The following is a 24,003-nucleotide window of genomic DNA, read 5'->3' as shown; positions in this document are numbered from 1 at the left end:
GTTGCTGTTATTGTTTTCCAGTGGAATTGAATCTAATCCTTTCTTAAAATTTCAAATGTAAACACGCAAAGATAAATATACAATGTACATACAATATATAGACACAGAGAATGGCGAGCGCAAAAGAAATACATGTACTTATCAACACCACACTGTCTAATCCAAAAAGGTAAATATTTATCATAATAAACAAGCTTCATGTAAAAATTTTTACACTATGTTTAAGGGATAGTAATATTCACTTTTTTTTTCTTTTGAGATAAGCGAGGTATAGACTGAAGGGTAACCTGTACAACCTACTGGTGACACAGGGACCACATTTCTGGTCTTTAGAATTGTAGTAGAGGCCACCAGCCACATTTGCTCACACTCCTCCTTGTCCCTTAAAATAGAGACTATTCTTACTTCAAAATGGGAGGTGAGCGAATGAGAGAATGCTGGTTTTTTAGTGAGGAAAGGCCGTTCCCCAAACCATGCCTCAGGATGGCAAACATAATACCTCAGAGTGATGCAGGAGGGGGGACAGGCTGGGGTGGGGAGGTCTCTGCCTTTTAAGCAAGCCAGCCAGCAAACACAAATGCATGCAATTTGAAATTTTAATTAGGGTGCCATGTGCTGGTGACATATGGCGACACACTGACAGCTGGGCGTCCAGGTTCAGGAACAGACCTGGGTTCTGAAGTCACAGTTGGCAGCAGCAAAGTTCTCCGCTTGTGCGCTAGGTGCTAGCATGCCTGGAAAGTGCTCTGCCAACATCACCCCCCTAGGCAGCACTGCCTTCCACCGCTTGTAGACGCTGCCTGCCAGGGACCTCTGCTGCAATTCAGAGTGAAGAGCAAATAGAAAGAAATAAAAAGATTAACTCCCCCCCCAACCCCCCCCCCATGCCTCGTTCACAGTTTTAAGCCAGAAAATGTCCCCAACAGCAGAGCCATTGATTTTTGGTGTGTGTGACTTCTCAGTCTCAGAGACCCTGGGACGTTCACACTAAATCATCCTTGCAGGAAGCACTCTGTGTCTGGGATAGGACACATCAGGGCATGGCGATTAAGAAGTGTGTTACCTGCTCCAAAGTCCAAAGCATTAAGCCCTTTCATAAAACTAAATATGATTTAAAAGTCACATTTACATAGATTAGAAGATGAATCATGTTAGCAAAGTATCAAGATGGAATAAAAACATTTTAAGACAACTTGTTAAGCATTAAAGGTCAAGTTGGCTAACTTTTTTCTTCTACCAGAATTTTTTTTTTCCATGATGAATTAAATGTTGGTCAGTTTGACCTTTGAAGCTGAACAAGTCGTCTGAAATTGTCTTAAAATGGGTTAATGAATTGCCTTGTGGCTGCTTCTTCCGCTTTTCCTTGCCCACTGTGCTTATGTAGTCCGTTTGAAGTGGGAACAGTCGAAGTCTGCTGTTTCTAGGCAAGTCGAGGACTCACTGGAAGCAGAGTAACAAGACGGTTTCCTAGCTGAACCATGCAATGTTAAGGGGGTCATTCTTTAGATCCTTCTCTACCTACAGACTTCTTCTGGGCTATAAATCTTTGTAAAGACCCAGAGTAAGTAAATGTACATGCCAAATTGTACCATCTACAACTCTGTGGGATCTGAGTTTCTAGCCAATAAGCAATGAAATTCTTCTGGGATATTATAAACATGAGGGCCAAATCCTTATCTCTTCCTTGCATTCCAAATACTGCTATCGAATCAGCCAAATGAATTTAAGGTAGAACTATCATTGAAGTGGAAATTCAAAATTCATCAATTTGATTAAAAGCCAGTAATTTACTGCTTCCTCCTATTCAATTACACACACACACACACACACACACACACACACACACACACAGACTCCTTTCAAGTTTTTGAACAGTGTGACATAGAGGAAATTTCACTTTATATTTTACTATTGGTATTGCGATTATTATGCAGAGCAATTGATTTACATCACATTTTATTCTTCTTCAACTTAATTTTTGGAAAGCAACAAAACAAGCTGAAGATTAACATCAGCCGTTTCAGGCTTCAGACAACACTGCTGCAAGCTGGAAAATACAGATACTAGAATTTACACCCTCTAGTTGTAAGCCCATTAACTAGTTTGGACAGCAAATATGCATTCTGCATACAGCTACCCTTAAAAAAAATAAAGCCTGCTGATAAAACAAACAAAAAAATACTATAGCCTTCTATATATTAGCATGAGCTCTCTGAAATAAAACACCACTGTTCAGTCATATTGCCTGTAAGATTTGCTCTGAGGCAAATATATATTCTCAACTCTAGATCTTTACCAAATCTATCTCAAACTAGATTTAACTGGTTCGAATGAAGATTCCTATAACTTGAGGAAGGGCTCCACAGCCATGACCAAGGAGTTTACTAAGTAGTTAGTACTGGATACTGCCTTGGAGACACAATTTTTTGTCCTACTAAAATCTTCTATAAAATTGATCCAAATTTCTTGTCTAAATCAACGGTTAGGAACTGATTCCCAACCCTAGGTTTTCAATAGCACACTGTAGCTGTAATTTTCTCAAAAGATACCACTAAATTTCACTTAAAACCCACCTCAGCACCTACCTACACACAAAAAGAATAAACACACCCTCAAAGCAAACTCAGTTCTAGTTTTCTTTATAAAATTAAAAACTTAGAAAAGTGTGAACTGTAGAGTTTAAAATACACATTCCAATCAAAATTAGTAGACACAGAATCCACATGTAGCTAGATAAAGCAAAATCAATCCAAAAAGATCAAGTTTGTGTTACAGAAAAAATTCATTTACTCTATAAGAAAAACCAGGCTCATTAAAGTACTGTTAAATATAGTATTTTACTCTGCTTTATTTATACATTAATTTTTTTCTGTGAATATAACTAGGTTAATAAAACCTAAAACTGAATTTCTAGTCTCTGAAATATGATAAAGTAACATTTGAAACAGGTATTTTCTGGGGTGCCTGGGTGACTCAGTAAGTTAAGCGTCCAACTCTTGATTTCAGCCCAGGTCATGGTCTCACAGTTCCTGTGTTGGGGTCTGTGCTGAGGGCACAGAGCCTGCTTGGGATTCTCTCTCTCTCTCTCTCTCTCTGCCCCTTCCCAGTGCTCTCTCTCTCTCTCAAAATTAATAAAAATCAACTTAGAAAACATATTTCTTATGGTTTAAAAAAATCTACTGCTAATTAAGTGTAAATTTTCACTGCATCTCACAGAATGCCAAATTACAGAACATTTACAAAAGTATCACCTTTAAATAGGTTAAAACTGTCAGAGGATAAAATAATTCATAAATGTGATACAAAAGTAAAATGTTTAATGTTTACAACAGTTTAAATACAGATAATGTGGAGAAGGCCATAAATTGTATTTTTAAATTTCTTAACTTTTGGCGAGAAAATACAACCCAAAATAAGAAAAAGACAAATGTACAGAGGCAAGTATGCAAGAAAGGGGGTAAATGATGGATTAGACCTTGAAATGCAAAGTATCCAAGGAAATGAAAGTTTAGGTGAAAGCCCTTTGGGCTCCCTTTCACATATGAATCGCGTATATTGGTAATTTTCTTATGTGGCTAAGATAATAGTAAGTAACAAGGGGAAGATATTCATGATTGCATAAGACTCTGGGATCAGAGTGGTTTTGACAAAGGAATCTGAGTTGACCAAAATTAACATTTGATAAAAAAGAAAAGGGAAATCTATAAATGCATACCTAGAAGCCCAGGAATGTCCCTACTGCAGACTAAATATGAACGAATGGCAAATCTTTCACTATAGGTTCCTAGCTACCATTATCTTCAATGTGACAGAGCAGCATATGTGACAAGCAGTGGTGATAGAAGGAAGCAGAGGTCTACAGAATTGATTTGTCAGAGAGCTACAGAGAAAGAGCCAAGATTTTGAAAAGAGGAAATCAGCAGGAACTTGTTATGGATTCTATGCTGCACTTGCTTTGGTATCTTTGAAACTGAAAGGAGCTCTATATGGTCAGAGTGTCTGGATTTCATCCAGATATACTCATTAGACAGTTTGGGGAACCCCTAGAAAGTAAGAGCTATAAGCAACTTGTCAATAAGAGGCCAGGGATAGGGCATTTTTAATGACACAGAGAAGTGATCAGCATGGTGTAGAAGAGAGGCCACTGAACTCAGACCTGCTTCACCAGCTCCGCTACTAACTACACAGAACCTGAGCATAGTTCTGCTTCACTTTACCAAATAATGGTGGAGCCGAGGCCACCATCACTATGACCTAAGCTCTGCCTTGACTACCTTATTGGGTTTTTGGGAAATTAAAATAAGCTTGCGTAGAAATTATCAAGTGTTCTTTTTTTAAAATATAGAAACTATTGTTAGGACCGAAAGTTGATGTGAATGAGGGAGGGAGGAGTGTTTCAGCTGCAAAATGGTGGAGACAGTTGAGAGACGATGTGATGCTTGCACTACTAATGTCTTCAGAAACAGAAGGCAGTCTCTGTTCACCCAGAAACAAATCTGACAGCCGTCTGAGACACGGTGTCTTTTGGAGGACACATATTTTAAAATCCTAGAACATAATAAAAGGTACTGTCGTACACCGGTGACTTTGGGCCAAGTGTGCTAAGCACTTACTGATTTCACTAAGCCTCCCAGCACTCTTAACGGGGTACGTGCTGTTAACGCCATTTTAACAGATGGGGGGAAACGACACTGAAAATGTTTAAGGCAAAGTCATCTGGCTAATATGGATTTGAACCCAGGTCTCTGACTGACACTAAATTATCTTGTTAATCAAATTATCAAATGAATTAATTATCAAATCAAATCAATCTTGTTAATCTTAACTACCGCATTATACTAATGCTGTTCCTCTCTGCACAAGCACTTCCCCTGTTTTAATTAAATTCATCAGGCCAATCAGTTAATTGGGTCAAAAGTTAAGTTGATTTTGGATGTATACAGACAAAGTCCTGAATAAAAATGGAAGTATAAAGAGACCTACTCTTAAGAATCTGTACTAGAATCATCAGTCCTAGTGCAGTAGGATGCTTGCCTTTTGGTATTTCCATGAAAGACATTAAAGGGGAAATTTTTAAAGGGAAAGGTGGGCAGATGATGAAATAAGTACTTTAACCATCAGAACTTATTTCTGAGATATATGGTATATAGCCTGTCCAGTAAATGTATCACGTTTGTATATCCTCTTTGGTAGAAGCAAAATACAAATGACTTTGGAGGATAATCCTTCATCATCTCTTTTCTACCACATAAACAGAGAAACATTCACAGAATAACACTGAAAAGCTCCTACTGCACTTTTTTTTTCAATAGAGAAAGAATGACTCATTTTGATTTAAAAGTTTTTTTTTAATGTTTATTTATTTTTGAGAGAGACACGGAGTGTGAGCAGGGGAGGGGCAGAGACAGAGGGAGACACAGAATCCGAAGCAGGCTCCAGGCTCTGAGCTGTCAGCACAGAGCCTGACGCGGGGCCCGAACTCCTGAACTGTGAGATCGTGACCTGAACTGAAGTTGGGCACTTAACCGACTGAGCCACCCAGGCGCCCCGACTAATTCTGACTTGATATTAGAAGCCGTTTATTTCCTATACCTAATTCAGAAACCACTCTATCCTTCTTTGGATGGGGAAAAGAGGGGGTCATGGAGAAGACAGAAGAACACCAGACATAGTAAGTTCAGTTACCACACTATGTAACTCTAAGAGACTTAGCAAAAGTTGGAAATGAGAAAGACTCTTCTCATAGCACTCAGGGATCAAAGGAGAAATACTGGAAGTCACAGAAAAGCTTCTTTTCTTAAGCTTTTCTGCTCCATTTTATACTCAACTATTCTGAGTAGCAGAGATTAAAATTTTCATAAACACATGAACATTTTATAAATTGGTCCAAACCAAACACATGGTCACCTGCCAATTTTGCTACGTTTTGCAAGCACACTCAATGATAATAGCCATGTTTTTTTCCCTCATATCAGAGGATTCTGACAGTGCCTGCCAGTTGTGAACTCTATATTAGGCTAACCTGGAGATACTTAATAGAAGATTTCAAGAATCTCAGTATAAAAGTTTTCAAGAGTGCGAAACAAATGTTCAAATTCTGAAATCCAGGTTAGGGCCAGGTATGTGGTCAAAAGCCAGGATCCCTGATGAAAGTGGTCAACACCTCCTTGGAATACCAAATGAGACACATTACCATGGATGATTTATGGAATTTCCTCTTTAGATCAGAAATACTTCCAAAACCACCTCCCACTTGGTGCTTTAGCACTTCCAGTAAATGAAGTCAAAAGTGAAAATATACACAAATCCCTCCTTATTTTGACATTTCAAACCTCAATAAAGGCTCGGTTCCACATGGTGGCTTAAAATTAGACAAACTTTAGTAGAATAAAGAAAGAAAAGGAAGTTTTTTGTTGGGTTATTTTTAATACGCTTCAAAGCTTATTCAGTCCTTTTTTGTAAATTTTAAGGCACAGTTTAGAAATAGGAGACAGGTCCCTGCAGGGGCAAATGAAATTCCAAACTCACAAGCTCAAAGTATTATTATTTAGCATCTAAAAGAAAATTAATGGCTTCCTAATGATTTACCGGTATTTGTAACCCAAGGCAGGTCTTGGGTTTGATCAGTGCAATCATCTCCACTTTTTGTCAGGAAGGAGGAGGGAGGGAGAGAGAGAGAAGAAGAGAGAGATGGGAGGAGGGAGGGAGGAGAGATGGGGAAAAGAGGGGAAAGGGAGAAAAATTGATTGACTCATTGATTGATTGATTTGAAAGTCATCAAGAAGGGATTAGAATCCAGAAAGATGCACATCACAACACCCTCACAAAGTTTTCTCAAACAGAGCTACTGTCTACATACTAGAAGCTGATGGAATCAAAAACCTTCAGCACTCTCTCTTGCTAATTGAATTGGTACATGTAATGGGAGGAAGCTGTTTCTCAGAACCAAAATGAGTGGTGCTGGGAAAAGGAGGCCAACAAGGCAGGCTGGGGACAAACAGAATTGGTAGAACAGGCACCCAGATTCTCCAGAAAGCAAATCCTGTTTAGCCCTTATCCATCCAGGTCACGGTGAAGCCTGTATCATAGCAACTTGTGCCTTTAAATACTACTATTCATTTGGTCATTAGTTTCTCTTGGTTCCTTTCATTTGGCCGTATTTTTGATAGCCAAATCCTTAAATGAAAGCAGAGGCTATGAGAATGTTGTCAAATTTCAATAATGCTCAAGGGGGGGAAAAAATCGCCAATCTCCTAATGGTTTGGTCTAACATTCTTTCTGGAGTTACCCAGTAACAGATTAATGTAGCTAAGCATTGTAACATTGAGTACTGAGAAAACATGCCTGAAATTTACAAGTAGGCCCCACTCGCTAGTTTAAAAAAAAAAAAAAAACCCACTTCCCGCATTTTCACTGCCATGTTTCTTTATTTATTTATCTTTAATTTATTGTGGTGTCAAAACCCATGTCTGGTCTTAGAAGAATTTTGGCACAAAGTTGGCTTTTTATAGTACCAGACCATTAAAACTACAAAACCTCAATTAAAAAAGTGCCAGAAGAGTTTGGTGCTCAGTACCAAAAATGATATAAAGCCTGCAGATGGGGAAGGAAAGAAAAGGAGCTACTCTTGCAAGAAATCCAAGTCTAAGTCATGTAACTAAAATCCCTAGTGCTACAGCAACCAAATATAGTCTATGTTTTAAGTATATTATCCAATTCATATTCCTAGGTCCTGATTTTTTCACATATTCTAATCCCAAACTTTATAACTCTCTAAAGGGCAGAAAACCTTTTTGTTTGTTTGTTTTGTTTTATTTGTTTGTTTTGGTCAATGCCCCAAATCCAACCCAATCAGTTACCTCACAGGACGCATAAATGATAAAATTTGCAACAAATCCTGATAGAGGATTAGCTACCATTCTGCCCCTCTTGTTCCCAGCAACTTCGTGTTTGGAGCTGCTCTGCAAGCCTATTAGAGCTGGTCCATAAAGCCAACAGAAATTTGAACAGGAATCAGTGCGATGATCCCATGCCCTGATAAAGCCCAACCCTTATTTAAAAAAAAAAAAAAAAATCAATGATTAAATGCAAATCATTCTTGTGATGTAAGCATAAAAATGAGGTAAGGTATATGTGTCTGTTTTACAAGCACAAGAACTTGGATCTTTAAATTGCAGTTCTGACTGGAGTCCTACTCAGGAAAACAATCTAGCCTCCAGGAATGATTCCACATTCCAGTCCATGCCTAGCTCAATACCAGTAGCACAAGAATAATAAATAGCACGGGAGGAATAATAGTACCTCACTCAGGGGGTATTGTGAGGATTAAATAAGATAAATGACATGGAGATTTAGAAGACTGCCTGCTTGCCACACAGCAGCATTGGATAAATGTTGGTAGTATTATTAAAATTCAATAGCATTATAATCAGAAACAGCAATATGGGACATTTTCCCTTACCCTACAACTAAATATGAATGAGACGTCCCCCAATCCCAGATACGATCCAAATCCAATCAGTCCATCAGCAAGTGGTTAATGAGTCCTATGAGCCAACATCCCAGCACTCCTGTTAGCCAGCACTCCTCACAGGTAAGAAGACAAGAAGTTGTTTTTAATATAGGCAAATCACTCTGTATAACAAAACACTGCTGGTGAGCTTCCTGATTTAGATACACAGTCCTTATTTGAAAACTGGGGAAGCGACGTGTGGCATATCTTTGAACCACATTTTAGAACCTTCTCTCTGTACCTATACTCTAGTTCTGAAGTCATGTGCCACCTAAACAGAGGGCAGAAAGAAAAGCAGAAGCCCAGGAGCTGTTGCCCAAAGATCAGGCCCCACCCCCCTCTAATGTTCAGGACTCCTGGCCTCATCTGCCTTAGTTTCCACATCTGCCTCCTCTCCGTCTTGTACACATTTTGTCTTGCTTTCTCCTGGCCACAGAAGACTACTCACCTTTTCTACCAACTCATCCTCCTACACCAGCGGACTCTAGGACCTCAAACTGATCACAGATGATCCATCTGGCTCCTTACCAGCTCGATTGCCTGACCAGCCATGATGCCCCCAGGTTTGTGAAAGGCACCAAATTGGCTATTTTTGCCTGTGTTATGTGTCATCTTCATGATGAGCCTATTATGAGACTGTTATGGAGGTATTACTATCCTTATTTTATAGACGAGGAAACATTTACTGTACCTACGTTAAACAACTTGCTCCTGGACAGAATCAGACACACAGGACTTTGAATAGAAGGCTGTGACCTCACGTGATTTATTTAACTTGGAAAAAATACACACAAGGTATGTCCTGGCAGCAAAAATTATAGTAAAATGGTGACTAAAACTGGCCCAAGTGTTTAGGTACAGTGAGTGACTTATTACTACCTTAGAAGAACAGATTTCTACCCATTGTGAATGCCCCCGAAGATTACAAAATGCACCTAAATAGCAATAACAATAACAACAGCACAGAGCTAAATAATTTGCCCAAAATCAAACAGTTGCCAAGTGATCAGCCCAGGATTGGAACCTGCATTATTAAATCATCCTGTTTAAGACTCCAAAGTAAGTGCACTATACATGTGGGGAAAACAAATTTTTCAAGCGAAAATTAAAAAAGAAAGGGAAGAAAAGGAATCTCTAGTATCTTGTTCTTGGTTCCCCGTTTATATCTTGCTTTGCAGTACACCACACAATGGGCACTTTTGTTCAGCTCAGCAGGGCTATTTATATGTTGTAACTCTCAGTGCCTTTGGGGACTGTGTTCTTCCTTCTCTGAAATCTAAAGATGGGCGTTTAAGAAAACTTCCAGGATGAGCTAACTCTGTTTCAACTAGCCACGCCAGTGTTTAACTCTGTTAAACAACTAGCCACGCCAGGCCCACCACGTCTGGAAACACAGACCCCACCTCCACCTCCACCGGGAAACCAAAGTAAGAGAGGTCGCTTAGCCTCCTCCTTGCAAGACTGCCCTGTCCCAGTCACAGAGAGAGAGGGCACGGTCCCCTCTCACGGAAACCCACTTCGACAAAAGGGAAATAGAAATTGGGCTGTGATGAGCCTTGCCCTGGTTTTTAGCAGGCACAGAACACTAGCTTTCTGAAACAGGGGCATCTATCCAGTTCGAAAGGTCTTGAAGGAAAAGAAACGTGAGATGCCTCTGTAAAAACGTGCACCAGAGAAACGAGAAACAGAGGCAAGTTGTGGGCAATCAATACTTCCCTACTCCTGCAGATAAGCAAAGTCATGGAGGATAGGCCAGTCTGCAGTACCAAGTGTGTGAGGGGAAGGAACAGATCTTTCTGAGACTGTTCTCTGACACTGCTGAGGGAGTGGGTGGCAATATTGAGTCTAAACCGAGCGCGTCTCCATACCACCACCACAGCTCCTTACACTTCCCCAGGAAAACAAACTGCCTCACAGATGCATCGATTTCTGAGTTGAAATATAAAACGGGAAGAGTAATTTTTAAATACTAAGGCAGCTATGGCAGTTGGAGAGGCAGCTGAGGGACGATGCTAGCAACCTGGGTAGCATGCCATTTCAACTGCCGGGATCTTGCTCTCTTTGGAGGCAGATATCCCAGTGTGGAGGTGAACATGAGGAGAGAGGCTCTGGACGGTCACAGGGGATCACGGATCTCATTTCAATGTGGCTAAATAATAATAATAACAATAATAATAATAATAATAATAATAATAATACTTACAGCAAACATTTGTTAAATGTGTACCATATGCCAAGCAATATGCTAAGCACTTCACCTGAATTATCTCATTGAAGCTCATAATCACTATACAAGGTAGGTGGACATTTTACCAAATAAGGCAACAGGGCTAACAGAGTGAGACCTGCTCTTGAAGGAATCCTTTGGGGGCTTCCATACATTAAGAAAGCAAAAGTGGAGCGCTCCTAGAATGCCCCAGTGCCTACGTAGGGGTGGTACTTAAGTTCTAACAACAAAAATGCATGCGATCCCAGGACTGACATTTAATAGCTGTGTGACCTTGGGCAGGCCACTTGACCTCTCTTGGGCTCAGTTTCCTTCTTTGTAAAACGGGGAAGATGATCTGATAATAGCACTACTTCACAGGGGTGCTGAGAGAATTAAATGAGATAATATATGTACAATGCTAAGAGTTTTGTGTATCAGTGAAAGAATTACGTACGTATAAGCTCCTATTACTTTATTATTGTCTCTAAGAAACATATTTTACCTAAAGGGCTACTTAATCTGGCTCAAATGCTACTTCCCCTAAAGCACCTTTCCTGTCTACCGAAAGGTGGTTGCCTCCCCTTCTGTGTTTAATACTCTGTTGAGATATTGTTAGAGCTATTGGCACAATGGATTATAAGGGTTTCACCTACAGTAGGTGATTTACATATACCTCTTCTCTGCAGACTGAACTATTTAATGGAGAGGACTGTTTCTTAGTACAGTTCCACTCCAGCTGCCAATACTGAGCCCACTGCACTGTTACTAATTAGCAGCAGCAACAATCGCAATAAACACTTTTGTCATAAGAGTTTTACATATGACATCACATTTAATCTTTACAATAATCCTATAATGTAGGAATTATTTGGAATCCTACTTGATAGCCGAGGAAACTGAAATGTAGGGGCTGACTCACCTTGCTTCAGCTCACATAGCTCATCCATGGCGGGGCCAAGATTCAAGTACAGGCCACCTGAAGATCCACAAGTTTTGAACTCTCTGAACAAATATGATCTACTGACTCTCAGTGGATAAGTGAAAGCATTAGCCTAACAAGGCATTTTATAATAAAAGTTCTGTGACTATAGGTAATAAAATATGGGATGCTTCAGTGAAATTAAGGCATATGAAGTACAGATTTTGGAGTGCTCTAACTTGCCCAACATTTCATTCCCAATGTGCTTAGGTACAAAACAAAAAGTAGAAAACAGAGTGGTAAATATGATTCCTGTCATTGTAGGACTAAAAACAGGTATCAAATGAGTAATCAAATAAGTCAACAAGAATGTTTCAGATGACTAAAAGTTCTATAAAAAAATATAAATATGAAGGACAATTTTAGATAGAATGCTCCTCCACAAATGTATCATTTGAACTGAGGGCTGAAGGGTGACAATAAGCTAGCCACAGAAAGAGCTGGAGGAAGTACATTCTAAGCAGTCAACAAGTAGCAAAGAGTTTGGCAGGTTCCAAAAATTAAATGGATATCAGTAAGGCATCCAAGGAGTCAGTAGAATACAGTGAAGTTGGAGAGGGAGACCATATAGCATCTTTAGGCCATGGAAACAAGTTGGATTTTATTCTAAATCCATAGGAAACCATGAAAGGTTTTTAGGCAGAGGAATGATAAAAACTAATTCTTTAAAGACCAGTCTGGCTACTGTGTGAAGAAGCAAGAATAGAATAAGGGGGAATACTCAGGATCACTGACATAGTCTCAGCAAGGATGATGGCAACTTGGACTAGAGATACTGTCTTTTTTTTCTTTCGATTGACAAGTTTCCATACAAAAACAGGAGATGTGTTCTATACTTCCTCTAGTTATTTACCCAAATTCAACTTCTAGTGTCTTCAGAGTGCAGAGAGATCTTACCTTTCTTCTCTATTGCCTTCATTGTACATACGTAGAAACTGAGGTACAGAGAGCTTACTGGACTCGCTAACTTCATGCAAGTAATTTATAGCAGACTTCACTCACTTAAAGTCAGACATCAGGGGGCAAAGGCACAATAAAACATGTAAGTTTACAAAATGTTCTGTTGTTCCTTAGAAGCCTGCCAAGATTCCATATTTGAAATCTGCAGCTCTCCTTCCTTTCCAGTCTTTTTACACTGTTTAAACCTCACATTAACTCTCATTATGAATATTACGTAGTCCAGCATTCAGCTCAGACATTCAGCTCAGACACGTAGATGGAGCCCACAGGGTTAAAAGAATGTAAGTAGAGTCAAGTCAGAGAATTGTGGGTTATGCCTGGGAGAAGTTCATAAAAGTAATTTTAAACTCTTCTGTTTTCTTTCAGTTCCGTCCTTCGTGTTTATGTGTAAATTATACCTTACTCTCTAGGTTGCATTTTGCCATTTTTCTCTCGTTTCCCCAAGAAAGCTCCCCAAAGTGACAATGCTTTAAAAAAGGGGGGAGGGGGGCCAGTATGAAGTTCCTCTGAGTTCCTGCTCTCTTCAAGCACGGCTCCTATCACACAATAATGTGTTATTTTGTTGAATTTTGGCATCCATCTAGCTTGTTTGGTCTGAAGCCAAAAAATTAGAGTGTGTCGGTCCACCAGTTTCTCAGCAGAGAAGCTCTCTTCTCACCCAGCGAGTGTGCTGTACCCTTGGCCTCTGGCCAAGAAGGGAAATCCATTTTACATAAAGAATGCACAAAGCTCAAGTGCTCAGAGACTTTTTACCTACTAAAATAACTTTATGGACAAATGCCAGTCTGCTAGACACATTCTGCAGGAACATTTGGCATGCAAAACAAGGTAAAGTGCTCTGTGGAGGTAGCAAGTTTTTTAGAAACAAGGAAATGGCTGTGCGTGCCCTCGTGGCACGTCACGTGGCTTGGCACGGCCGGCGTGATTGGCTGCGGCCGAGTAAATACAGCCGCCATGTAAGGAGCGGAACGTCGCCCTTCGCTGGCTTCTTAAAATGGCGGCCTGAGCCCGCACCAGGAGAAGCAAGCTGAGTCCCACTCTCAATTTCCCCCCTGAAGTTTTTTGTTTTTGTTTTTGTTTTTAAATAAACCTTACGGATTTGAGTAGAAACAGATTTCTCACAACTTGCTTCCCCGGCTCAATTTCACAGTTCGGCATACACTCAGGCTCTGTCAAAAGCTTGACAATGTTCCAGGGAAAATATTAACTGTAAACTTTCCAAGAGGAATTAAAGGAACAGGCAGAAATGTCAGGAAGCCCTCCTTTTTGAAAGCATGTCCCAAGTTTGCCGCCTGTATGCGTGTTGCAAAGAAGCACATGCAGCCCGAGCTCAAATGACCTCCAGGATGGTCCCACTTCACCATGTCACACAGGGAAAGGGGAAGGGAAAAAAAAAAGAAAAAAAAAAAAGGACACATCCTCTTTGGCGAAAAGGCACGGAGGTCTCTCCCTCTCCCTCTCAGGCCTGACCAGTTGAACACTGCACACTCTGATGTATAAATATTTGCCTCTGGCTAAAGTTCAAGCAGCCCAGTGTGGCTGCCAGACACAACAGAAAACCAACATCCAAGGGAAAGTGTTTACTGCAGTGGTGGCCAAAGGAGCAACTGCCAGCAAAAGATCGCATCTGATTGGCTGGGCCTGCCTGTGGTGTTATCATAAAGCACCTGGCCTCTGGCCACTGGCCACTGGAGTGTTCCCACCCTTTCAGTAATGGTTATGTCCTTTAATGCACAGCCTTGCCACAGTTAATACAAGACCAAGAGACATGCTGATGGTTTCACATGTGTTCCTCCACAGCAAGGGGCCTGAATGAGCCAAACCACCCATATATCTGCTACCACTACTGCAAAACAAGGGTTTGCTCCTTGCAACTACCCTGGTGGGGCCGGTGACCTTTTCACACACTCCGCCTCACAAAACCACGGGCATTTCTCAGGTCCAGGACCGCCTGCACACCTCCAGTTCTCATCCCTATGTATTCTACAATTAGATTCCTCCGTCAGCGTCACTGGATGAATTTAAGCATCTTTGAAATTCCTGCAAGAAAATAAATTAGGAGCGACCCCTGATAGATAGCTACAATAGGTATTTTAAATAAAGCCATGTATCCTTCAAATGCTCTCTCCAAAAAACAAAATATACACCGCACTATTTTACTGGCTCTATGGTTCTGAAATAGGTAGAAATAAGAGAAGCTGCCCATCAAAAGATTAAGATCTTCAATAAGGATAAAGGAACTGAATGAGAAACAGATCTCGAAGAGGATCTTTTCAGAGAAGTTATGAATTCATAGTTTATGCTAAGCATGTAGCCAGCAGGGCAAAGTCTTTTCATGGTGTTCAGTATTCAGGGCAGTTCGAATACAATCAACATAAGTCACAAAATTTTTAAATCATTGTCATCCATATAACATTTCTAGCTTCATAAACAATAATGAATGAATCAAACTTTTCCTTAATGTTGCAAATGAAATGTTTCTGTTTAGTTGAGCTGAAAAGTTATATGGAAAACGGGACAGAAAAATCAAGGAGTATGAAGGTAAGAACTTCTTTTAAGTAAAATTTTTGATGTAATGGAACAATAATTTAGGTAAAGCAAGCCAAGCTGTTATGATTTCATCTGTTTTGAATAAAATACACATTTGCTTAATTGAAACATTTGCTGTTTGTTGAAAATAAAGAAGATTTTACATCCGCACACAATTTAGAGTTCTAACTTTGAAAATTCAAGGTCCTGAATCTTGGTTGATCTTAGGCTTAAAGAAATTTCTGCATCTGAATTTGTTGCAAAACAAAAATAATATACCAAATAATTCCATATTCGATTGTCTGTAAAACTTTAACGATTATATTGGTCCTGTGTAATCTAACTCTTAACCAAATGTGTCACTAAGGTTGATCTGTGTTTGACCTCAGAAGCCCAGGACTTATAGTATCAAGTTTGGCTTCCAAGAGATCCCAACGAATCATGGGCAAGCGAATCACAGAGGAATGTTCTGTTCCCAGCTGTGAACAAGACAGAATTAACTCTGAGACGCTTCTTCCTGCTGCCCCGGGTGGACAGAAAGGTCAAGATGGTTAGCTCCTACAGTCTCAGTACCAACCGTCAAAACAACACGCATGTTAAAAATAGATTGTCTGTAGGCAACTAAAATATAAATGTAGAAAAAATTTTATATAAAGATAGTTTTAATATATTTAAATTTCGGCTTCAAGTACCTTAAAGACTGTAACATGAAACCAAGGAGAAAAAGGATAGAACAGTAATTTTCCCAAGTGTATTAACTTCACAAACTTTGAGTCTTAAAATTAAAAAAAAACAATCATTCTGACCCATGGATGACACTTTTCTTAGGAAATTCCTTGGATTCACAAGTAATTCATTGGGAATTAAAGCACAAGAGGCAAATTTACCACTTTTATTTGTTTGTATTTTGATAACTACATTTTTCTCAGCTCAATTTCTATGGAAATAAAAATTCTGTTTACTGTCAGAGGAATTTCTTTATCTATCAGTGGGGAATAGAGTTGAAATACTGAGTTGTTGTTGTTGGTTTTTTAATACAATGAAATGATCAAGGCATTCTAAGGTGCTATGATACATTGGTTCTATCATAACCACATAGAAAACCAGGGGCAACTGCTGTTTTATATATAAGTAGATACTTAAGACTTATCAACAAACGGCATGTTTAATAGTCTCTGGCATTTGCATGATAAAATGTTAAAACATTAATAAAACTAAACTGGTGATAAAAGTAATTCTATCTTACAGACTTTCACACTGAACAAAAATGTACTTTCTAAATAAAAACGTTACAAATGTAAATATTCCTTTTAAAGCTGCTGAATGCATCACTTTACTAGGAAAGGCTTAGTTATGTTATTTGCAATTCCCTCATTGCACAACAATGTACATTACTGTCTGTAAGCTCTAATTTGGCATGGCGCATCATTAATGACCTGAATGGTGGCTGTTTCACACATACATATTTAATTACAACAGCTGAACAAATTACATATTTATGCTTTATAAAGGGGATTGCCAGTCTAATTCATTTGCTATGCATGCAGGTACAGGACTCCATCTGCAACAGCATCTGCACAACAAGAGCTAACAATTATCCATTGTACAGCGAGTAAGCATATCTGGGGAAACCTGTAAGGGAGGCAGTCATATTAACCATTTCATTGCCTCAGGCCCTGTAATTTTTCTAGGGGTCAAAATCGTTTAAGACAAAAATTGTACCCCTTATATTGGCCACAGTCATTTAACAGAATCACCCAACCCTCTCATCCATTCTAATTTCCAATGGGCTTAAGATGAGAGGGGTAAATAATCTAAATCCTACAGGGAAGCTGTGCTTCGAGTGGCTTCTTCTAGCGAGCAGACATTTCCTTAGGACCCTTTCACCTCCAGAACTCAAGCACAGGTCCCTTAACGGCCCAACAACAGCCTTTGCCACCGCGTCAGTGGGGCTTATCTTCAACCAAGACAGAGGTTTTGTCTTTGCCACCACACCCTCCATCACACCACAGACCTGGGTGTTTATACAGGATGGGCCTGAAGAACTTTCTTAAGAGAAACCACACTCTGAGCCCCTTCTGAGAGCCCTAAGACCTCTGCTGGGCCATTCTTATCATCAATATACTTTCCAGCTAAGCCACAACTAAAAGCTACTATTCCCTCTTTTGGTAATAAAGTCCTGTTCACCAGTGTTGCAACCTCATCTTAAATGGCTTCAGGACTTTCGTATGTTTAATTTAATATATCCAATGAGTAATATAAATATTCTGGACCATCACTTCTACTTCAAAACCCAAAGAGGAAGAATTAAGAGTCAGCCAATCAATAGTGAGGTTTCCCATTATCATTTAAGGCTCTTGCTAGGCAATAAAGAGGCTCCATGGTGATGGCCCCTAAAAGCTCCTTACGGCGTCTTTGCCTCTTTAGGCCGCAAAATCAAAGCATGAGTCAGAGGTGTGGGTTTTTTAATGTTCCCTCTTGAGTGATGGAGTTCAAGCCAGGGTCTGACTGGGTGAGTGGGGTGAAGGAACGGCAGTGCTGGGCAGGGCGCTGGATGTGAGGATGCACAGTCAGGGCCTTCTGCCCTCCTCCTTGGAGTCTGACTCCTGAGGAGCCAGGGGGTACTGAAGGGTGGACCCCAACATGTGCTCCCAGCTATCCATGCAGTTCTTGGCTATGGTAGGGCCAAATTCACACGTGGAGAGAGTCCTGATTCACTTGACATCAGCCACCTGTGGATGAGTCAGCCTTTGGTCAGAAACCAAAGTGAGAATGAGAGATGAAAGTCTCACTGACATCTTAAAGGCTGATGGACCTTTAGAAGAACCAGTGCTTTGCTTTGTGAATTTGAACCCCATATCGGGCTCTGTGCTGACAGTGCAGTGTGCTTGGGATTCTCTCTCCCGCTCTCTCCCTCCCCTGTGCTCACTCTCTCTCTCACATGCGCTCTCCCTGTCTCTCTCTCTCTCAGAATAAATAAACACTAAAAAACAAAACAAAACACCTCAGTACTTTCTCAAATCCAAATCTTTCACCAGAAAAAAAAGAAAAGTGCCCTCCATAGGAAACTATCGGAAATACAATCTCACTATGGTGCAGAAGTGGGGTTACCAATTCTCAGTTGGCCAGAAACCATACTGAGAAGGAGGGGCCTAGATAGGCTCTGAACTCACCCATGACTTGTAAAGTGTCAGAATATTAGAAGACAGGCTTTCTGAGGTGTTGAGAGGGCACTCTTCAAGGAGCTTCACATAAAGCAAACAGTTGCCCTCAAATTCTACTAGCACCCAGTACTCCATCAGACGCCTCAATCAGGAGCTCCAGTGGGAACAGTGCAAAGGCTGCATAATTTACAAAGGCTTTTATGAACCCTGTAAGGCAGCTGTGTCCACTTTATAGATGAGAAAAGTGAGGCTCAGAGAAATTAAGTAACTCACCCAACACACAGCTAACAAACGGCAGAACTGGGACCAAGCCCAAGACCACCCGACTACTCCAATTCGTCTTTTCTGCCCCTAAGTCTGATTTTAGCTTCACTGCGCCCCCCTCCACCCCCACCCCACCCTTGCTGCCTAGCTTTACTTATATAAGGTTGTCAACCCCCTAGTCAGGGTCACCAGTCTGGATGCATCTTTATCAGCACTAGTATTGGCTTCAAAAACAAATGTGACAGGAACTACTGGTGCCCTTCCCACACACTGTCCCCCACCCTGGAGGTCACTCGCAGCTGGATGGACATGCTTTCCAGCCTCAAACACAAACACCTGAGTCTCTCTCTCTGCCTTGGGGCTTTCTCTGTCCACAGGGCAGGCTGGAAGTGCAGGATAATTAATGTACCCAAGAGCGACCCTGAACCAGTGAAGGATACAAGTTGGCCCTTAGTGAAACAAGTGTGAGTTATGTTCTGTAGTCTCTAAGGGAGTGTGGGGGTGGGCAGAAGGATCGAACCTCAATTGCTAACGGCAATAATCTGCTCATTGAGACCTCTTTTATTGGACTTACCTCCTCCCCATACTTCCTGGGATCATCTCCCAAATAAACTATTTGCACCCAAACCTTTATCTCAGGGTCTGCTAGCAAGAAAACTCAAACTATAAAAACAAACATCAGCACTATTAGCGATGTAAGCTTGGCTCCCACGTCCACTATTAACTGTAACCGAATACTAGTATTCTGCCTTGATTAATTTGTTACCAGAATGTTATGTACAAACATCCTTCAAACAGTGAGTGATTCTAATAACGCTGTAGCCTTGCCAAAAGATGGTCACAGAGGCAAATGTTGCAGGCACTTGGTTTTGACTCCTGATGCTGCCCTTTTGTTTATATATTCTTCAGCACATTATTTAACCTTAGTGGTGATCAGCTTCTGTGTGAGCAATGAAGATAATGGTTTCTACACCATGGTCGGACTGTTAAGAAAAAAATAGGGCAGTTGTAAAAACACCCAGCATATAGCCTAGGTTCATAAAAGTTCATCGTTACCATTGTTACAGAACTAACGATGAAGCCAATATGATGTGGACAAATGTTAAAGAGGAAAAAATTCTCTAACAGTAGGATACGAGGTAAGAAACTTTTTCCCCTACTGTTTTGTCTATCCTCTAAGCCACCTTTAATTAACCAAGAGTAACTCAAATGTTTTAGCAAACTAACTCCTTTGCTGGTGTTGCGTGATATCACCCTAAAAGTTATGGGTGATACTCAGCACCGCTCTCTGTAAGTCAATGCCACAGGCACCTCGGCTGACCTTGGCAACTTTCAAAGCACAAAGCCATACTCTAATGCACTCCAGCCTTGATCTCGGGCGATCTAGGGGAAGTGGGCAGAGGGAATAACTAGGGACCCACGTAAGATAAATGAGCTCTTGTAAGGTGCTACATACCAATTCATGCGCTCGAAGGAAGAGATGAATGGTGCCTTGAAAGAGCTGATTTACTGTCTAAAGAGAAAGTCTCCTATAGATCTTCATTAAGAATGCTAACTTCCCAAGGTTGATTTGCAAGAGTGGCTACTGTGTGGGACAAAAGACAAAAAAAAAATAAAGTTTGCAAATGTCAAGGTCTTACAGAACCAAGAATAGAGATGGTTTATTAAAGCTCGTCTTTATTCAGGATACCTTAAATTTGAGGAAGAGGCTTATGGACAGGGGAGTCTGACTAGCTTAAAATCAAGGAGGATTTGTATAGAAAGCACAGTCTTCCAAAACATACCGTCGGGGGATAGAAAACATTTTTAATATAAACACTATACTAAAATATAATAGAACTTTCTTTAATGATTCAGAACATACCTGACTATCATGGTATAGGGCTAATTTCCCAATACTGCAGAGTTTTCCTGTCTTTAGAATCGTGATAACAATAATGAATTGTTAAGAATTAAATGAAATAATGTACATGACATCACTAGGTAAATGGTACTGTATAAATGTGTTTTAAGTCAGGGTTATTACTATGACTGTCATCATGAATTTACTAAATACTGTTTAAATTCTACATAGAAGGTATGGGAAACTGGAATAGCTTAACCCCATGACATACATTTGAACTTATTTTTCAACTAACTCCTGATAAGCATCTTCTGAATTTTCTCATAAATACAGAAAACTAAATGCAGGAAGGAGAGAGATACAGATAATGCTGCTTTTCTCATTTTGGTATTCCCAATAATTGTCAGAGTTTCCTATAAAGGATTTAGAAGGCTTATTTTGCCATGGAAACATAATAATACAAATATCTCTTGAATAGGTGGATTTTTAAAATCAATTTTTTATACTATGATCCCACTTTTATTTAAAAGTGCATAGAAAGATGGAAGAAAAAACGAAAAAAGGGGACAGAATTAGAGTTACTTTTAATATTCCTCTATGTGTTTTTTCTAGATTTTCTATACTAGAGATAATATTACCTGCTTACAATAAGAAATACATTATTTTTAATATCAACACATTTATATGAAAAAACTTTATTGTTTTATTTTTATTTTTTAATTTTTTTAAGTTTATTTATTTTGAGAGAGAAAGAGAGAGAGAGCATGAGGGAGGTAGGGACAGAGAGGGAGGGAGAGAGAATTCTAAGCAGGCTCCTGGCTGACACAGTGCAGAGCCCGACGTGGGGCTCTAACTCAAGAACCGTGAGGTCGTGACCTGAGCTGAAATCAAGAGTTGGATGCCTGACTGAGCCACCCAGGTGCCCCTGGAAGAAAAACTTTAAATAGAAGTAAGCAATTAGGAAGGATTTCATTTCTATCCTATAAAATAACTACTGAGATGAAAGGAGGAACTTGGTAGAACTACATTAATAAGGAGATTTAAAGGCATTTACCATTCACTAACTCATGCCTGCCCCCCTCATCCCGCAAAGTTTATGACCCAACTTAAAACAATAACATTTACAATAAAGACAATGGCAACATTTAAAAAGGGGGGAGGGGCGCTTCAGATTCTGTGTCTCCGTCTCTCTCTCTGCTGTCTCTCTCTCTGCCCCTCCCCTGCTCATGCTCTTTCTCTGTCTCAAAAATAAATTTAAAAACATTAAATACATACATACATACATACATACATACATAACTAGGGGGGAAAATCAGCATCTGGTAAAGAAGAAATATGGCCCATCCGGTGGCCCTTTACCAGCCTCCAGGTAGCTTTGGCTCTTGGTGACACAGCCATTCACCAAAGGTGCAAGAAGGACATAAGGGCTTTCACAAATGGACTCGTGCCTCCCTCTCTGCTTTTCTTTACACACGTTATCCTTGCTACCTCCACCCCGTAACAGCCCTTTGTGCCTCTGGATTCCCACTCATCCTCTACAACTGAGCTAGAGGAAACCCCTTTCAGAGACAGCCCTGAGAACCGCATGTAAGTCTCTCACAAAGAAAGCTGTATTATTCACTTTTCTGTCTCTTCGTTGGACAGTGAGCTCCTTGATGACAGGAGCACAGGAGCACTGCGTGTGGCACACAGAAGGTGTGACAACGACCCAGTAAGAGGCTGTGATTACGTGACGTTACACAACAACACAGAAAGGCTTAGTTTAAAAGTCAAGAGTGAATAATGTTTTGGCGACTGGTCTGTTAACACCCAACACCAAGTCTTTGAGATGTATTTTTTGAAATCCTTGACACTGTCATCAGGGAGAAAGCCACATTTTCAAGAACACCAATATTTAAAACACATTCTAGCTACAGAGGGTGCTCTTCACTGCATGCCAGCGTGCCCTTCAAAAGAACAAATCATCAGTGCCCTAGCAAAGAAGTTCATCCTCAAATCCGAACTTTTACAGTTCAAGGCATAACTCGGCCCCATCAGGTGCGGCTCGAACAAACCTTCTCAAAGACAAGATCTGTATCTTCCCTTCTTAGTCCCTGGGCACCTATCACAGTGCCTGGGACATCAGAGGTTACCAGACAGAACCAACCCAATCTGCCCTCCCACTTCACCATGTGGGGGTCAAAGGCAGAAACATACCCTCTCCTTCTCAGTCTTCAATGCAAATGACAGGTGCCTGGCTACTAATTAGTCCTGGACCACATGGTAGTGCCCATCCACTCACTTCCTCTTCCTCATCTCCCCACCCCACAGCCAGACAAAACCGGAGATGACAAATTCTTCTAAAAGCTGTGGGGTACTACATCTCTATCCTGGTACTGGAATTCCCCAACCCATTCCATTAAAAGTCCATTTCATTTTTAGACCACATGGAAAATAAAAGAAACCATCTGCCTCATGAAGTATGTGTGGGCACACACGTCACTTTTGGAGAAGGTAACACTGCCTGGGGAAAGCCTCCCCAACAGCTTTGCAAACTCCCCTGGCCTGCTGAGAGTGCACGTGTTCCAAGACTGAGGAGGGTGGAGAACAGGCCCAGGGCACAGCTTCGGTTAGTGAATTTAGCCCTGGACCCCTCCATTTGCGTGACGCCTTCACCTCCCAGGTTGCCTTTTCCTTTAAGACACCTCACATCTGGGAGGAAAAAAAGATGGGAGACAAAATGAAAGCTGAAAGAGAATAAAACAAACAGTGCTTAAAGTGGAAAAAAACGGCCAGATCCCAAAGCCATCCCTCTCTCCATCTACTTCTCTCATCAGCTCTGCCCCTATCATCAATCTCTATTCACTTTTCCCTAATACGGAGTAATATTTATTGAGAGCACATTGAGTGCCAGTCACCACGCATCCATTACCTCACTCAGTCCCCTCAGGTATCACCCTCATCCCTACTTGCCGGGGCAGTAACAGGATGAGGGAGGTAAAGTCACTTGTCCAAGGTCACACAGCTGCAACGTGGCTGAGCCGGGCTACCTGGCTCTAACTCTGATGTTCCTTCCATGGTGCACCCTCACCTCTCACAGGAAACACTTAGGAACATCTTCACCAGTCCTGTCTGGAAAGGTGAGAGAAAGAAAACACAGGAGAATCACAAGGAGTAAAGGATTGATTGAAGGCAAATAAAGCAATCCCTTACTCTTCCCTTGAGGGTACACCTGAGGGCTCTATAAATGGAAAATGATTGCTTCTCCACCTCACACGTCAAGTGTACACAGTGATACCACCTTTCACATAGGAATGTGCATCTTCCCAAGGAACACTCATAGAAAGTACTTCTCTGTCACCTTCACCACAGAAATGCAGGACGGCACGGCTGTGGCAGATGAGAGACTGTCGCCTTTGGAGAAATCAAAAGAGAATTCTCCGGCATGGAGAAGTGAAGTGACTTGCCTGCAATCACACAGGGAGTGGCCCGGGGAGAGAAGCCAAGTCCCTTGACCCCCTTGGTCTTTTCTCATTTTACTTATTAGCCAGTACAACTCTCTCA

At 40.7% G+C, this 24,003-nt stretch overlaps 1 protein-coding gene across 29 annotated transcripts in view; it reads right to left on the bottom strand.

Moving 5' to 3' along the window:
• Positions 1-24,003, bottom strand: part of NFIA (nuclear factor I A) — a 371,559-nt gene that overhangs the window by 256,867 nt on the left and 90,689 nt on the right. For 2 of the 29 annotated variants that reach the window (XR_006221525.1, XR_006221523.1), the window contains one exon: positions 670-816. The exons of 26 other annotated variants lie outside the window; for them this stretch is intronic. The gene's annotated coding sequence lies outside the window, so the exon portion shown is untranslated. The remainder of the gene's footprint in view (positions 1-669; positions 817-24,003) is intronic. One more of the 29 variants, XR_006221527.1, reaches the window with a different exon arrangement.

This window comes from Panthera tigris, chromosome C1, assembly GCF_018350195.1.
Source record: "Panthera tigris isolate Pti1 chromosome C1, P.tigris_Pti1_mat1.1, whole genome shotgun sequence".
In the NCBI taxonomy this organism is placed as follows: Eukaryota; Metazoa; Chordata; class Mammalia; order Carnivora; family Felidae; genus Panthera; species Panthera tigris.
Note: the sequence above shows the minus strand (reverse complement) of the source record. Positions and strands in the feature narration are given on the sequence as shown.